Below are 4,045 nucleotides of genomic sequence, written 5' to 3'. Positions count from 1 at the left end.
CAAAGCCTGGGAAAATAGAAGATTAGTTGAAGAGAATAGTTTCTGGGAAATCAGAGAAGGGGATCTTGCTCTTTTTTGCGAAGATAAGTGGCAGCAAGAACCAATACTATTCAAAGAAGACTTCCTCGACCTTAAACATGAGACAGATTCCCAAGGATTAATTAAAGTAAAGGATTTTTAGGATAAGACTCAACAGATGGAGAAATGGAGAATCTGGAGAAACATTGATTGCAAAAATAACAACCCCTTGAAAACAAAAGAAGAGGAGCTAATGAAAATGGTGGAACAAAGGATGATCTTAGTTTCAGGGGGGCAAGACCAGCTAATATGTGTCAATAATAAAGAGGGCACCTTTAATCTTAAAGAAGCAAAAGGAATTCTCCTTAAGCTGGATCCCTAGGTTCTGGACAAAATCTGGTAGCAACTTTGGAGGCACCAAGGGTGGATGAAAATCAAACTCTTCATGTGGTTGGTATACAATAGGAAAATTTTGACTTGGGACAACATCAGTTAGAGGGGTGTTCTGGGGCCTTCTAGATGCCTTCTCTGTGGGGAGCAAGAAGAAACAATGGAGCATCTTCTGAACAACTGCATCTTCACTTCCTGGCTATGGGACATTTTTGCCAAAATCTTTCAACAATCCAACAGGGACAGAGGGAGCATCATTACTACACTCAATATTTGGAGAGGAAACTTTTCGGACTATGAAACTCTCAACTTAGCTTGGGCCCTTACACCAAGCTTCATTATATGGAATGTTTGGAAGGAGAGGAACAAAAGAATATTTAAGGAGGAAAAAAATCCCCCATATCGCCTATTTGAGACAATCCTGAAACAACTTAAAGAGACAGTGGGTACCATTGTTCACAACCTCCCTATAAATCCTCCCTTAGATATGGATGGGAAAATTCTCAGGAAATTGGGGCTACAAGGACTCACTCCTAAAGGTCTTAATAGGAAGGTTACAACAAGGGACACAGAGAAGGATTTCTGGCATCCTCCCCCAGAAGAATATCTGAAATACAACATTGGTGGAGAGTTAAAAGGAAACTCGGGAACTGCTGGGTATGGAGGAGTCCTTAGGGATGCTAAGGGAAGTATTATCTTCATCTTTTATTGCCACCTAGGTATAGCTACCAATAACATGGCTGAACTAAGGGCTTTGGAGCAATGCCTAGATTTTCTAAGTCATGATAATTGCTACAATGTGATAGTAGAAGCAGACTCTGAACTAATTATTAACTCAGTGAAAAGAATAAATAGTGGATCAGCGCCGGAGAAAATCTCCAAACACTGGAAATTAATCAGGGTTTTCTAGAGAATTAAGGATCACCTACAAAAGTTACGCACTATTAGTTTCCATCATGTTCAAAGAAAGCCCAACAAGCTGGTGGATCTTCTTGCCAATTACGGGGTCAGCAGTACAGAGGTCAAGGTTTCGATGGAGTTATAGGAGATGCGATAAAGTAGACTGAGAACTCTTTGTTGTGAGCGAGAAGAAGAGGATAGGAGAGTGTTCAGACACAAAGCCATGGAGGCAAGCTCCTAACCTTTTTCCCTTCGTATGTATTATTAGTTTCTAGCAAACTGGTCTTCGGTGGGGGGACGATCACAAATGGTCACTAATTTCCCTGGAGCTAGCGAGATGGTCATCACTGTTCATCAGGGGGAGCGCAGTGGATATCATAGTTTCTTAATTAATGGAGAGCCTCTCTTCTTTTCTAGAATCCTAGTTCAGGAAAGAAATTCGAGCACGCGTGGAAGGAATCCTTGTTATACCGGCAGCCATAGTCTTTGCATTTTTGGGCCTTGGAGAGGAAAATCGCTTCCTTGGTGGTATTTGGATGATCACACCGCTCTAATGTGGGAAATGGTTTTAGTGATTTTGCAGATATCCCTTCCAACATCCTACACATGGCAGAGTGAGGGTTTGGAAAATTGCCTTCCATCGTACACTAACATCTGGTTAACTTTCTTGGTGCGATATGATTCTCTACCATTGGTTCTCTCTGTGGGGAACACGGTCACGATTGTTCGTGTAGCTTGGAGGGGCGTCCCATTAAACTTTGGTTGTCTTTGCTATGCGATATCATCTATGGGTGTTGGTTTAGGAGTAGGATTGAATGACATAGATCAAAGTGAATTTTCCAGAGTCTGATTAGCGGCAGATCTCGCGGGATTCTGGGGGTGGGTTGGAATTTAGGATTATCTGGATTTTGCATCAGAACTTACTGTTATCTTCCATGCATGTTGAGCCTTGAGGTCAAAATTGGTGTATTTCGGGCGGATCACATGCGCGTTGTTTATTCCACAATTCGGTCCCGATCTCTGTTTAGTATGGTTTCTATATTTTCATTGGGTTCACTTTTGGAATCAAAGAATATTCCTTTCTTGGTTCCAATATGCAGCTCATCTAACAGATCTCTTCAAACAAAGTGGGTGGTTTAGGAATTGGTTTGTTTTTTGATGGTCTCATAGTTAAGTTTGTGGGCCCATGGTCTGATTGTCATGCTTTTGGCTTGGTACCCAAGCCCTGAGTGGATAGTGGATTCTATGTCCCTCAGGTCTCTTTGGATAGTTGTATTATATGTAATTTGTTTCTTTGATTATAATGAATAGAAGGTACGAACCTTGCTTTAGCAAAAATAAAAAAAAAACTCATTTTCTTTGAATAATGATTTATATTTTTCCTTTGAATAATAAAATGTTATTATTTTTTGGAATTATTGGGTATATTTTGAAATGACCTTATACCTTTAATTTTCATTAAAAGTTTATAAAAGCTAAACATCACACAAACCAAATCGATATTTCATAAACAAAAAATAATATTATAATAAATGTTAGAATGTAAAAACCACCCAACTTAATTGCCATTAATTAAATAGTTCAGTGTAATTGAAATAGTCAAAATAGATCTATGACAATTGAAAATATTTTCCTCCCATTTTTTTTGAAGAGCTTCTTCGATCATACATATACAAGGTTGAACATTGAATTTGTTTTGTGCCTTCTTCCATCACAAATAATTGTGTTAAAGGATAATATGAGTGAGTAAAATTTATCTTTTCCCTATGGTACTTCAAGTATGTCCAAAAAATTATTCAACCTTAAACTCTCGAGAATAGAAAAGTGTTGCAATTATTTAGAATATTCAAGGTCATTTAGAGATCATTAATTTTATTTTAGATTCGTTCGATGTGTAAGGCCCCACCTAACCAAGCTTCAACAATAGAGAGAAGTAGAGGTCACATTAATCACTAATAGTCATTTTTTTTAAGCATTACGAACTTAGTTATCATCTAATAATGTCCCTTCATCTACTTAAAAATAAGAATATCACATAAGAAGTCAGTGATAATTTTTCCTTAAAACCAGTTCCAAAACACATTTCCTCTCAAGTTTAAAATATGATAGCATGTCCTCTTTCCATACTTGTACATAAGCTCTACATAAAACTGGAAATAAATTCCACCATAATGCCATGTGTGAACATTAATCTAGATCAACCTATTTGATTTCCTATATTATGCTAAATAAGATCCACCTATTGACACTTCATATCACAACTACAAAAATATCATGCTTCTATTACAAAAATCACATATAAGTTATTAGTATGAACCTACCTATAACAAGGTAACTAAGGTAATAATATGCCTCTCTTCATCAGTGAATCTAATAAATATGATACGTTTATGAAATACAATCACAAAATACATTAACCCAACAACATTCCCAAGTTCATCATTTACAAATTCTCGATCTTAATTATTAAGGAAATGCTTCAATCATGATTTGTATAATGAATGTCCCAACAAGAGAAACTTCTATTACCAATCCAAAAACATATTATTCTTCAAAAAGTGTCAAGTAAAATAATGGAATTGCATAAATAAGGCACAAGTAGTTGTTTACTACAATCATTAAAGCACAAGCATGCATCCATGAATTCATGTAGCTCAGACAAAACTTCTATTACCAATCCAGCAACATATTATTCTTTAAAAAGTGTCAAGTAAAAAAATGGAATTGCATAAATAAG

This window comes from Pinus tabuliformis, chromosome 5_2, assembly GCF_031772625.1.
Source record: "Pinus tabuliformis cultivar Carrire ecotype Pingquan chromosome 5_2, CPIR1, whole genome shotgun sequence".
Classification (NCBI taxonomy): domain Eukaryota; kingdom Viridiplantae; phylum Streptophyta; class Pinopsida; order Pinales; family Pinaceae; genus Pinus; species Pinus tabuliformis.
The sequence above is the reverse complement of the archived record's forward strand: the minus strand, read 5'-3'. Positions refer to the sequence as shown.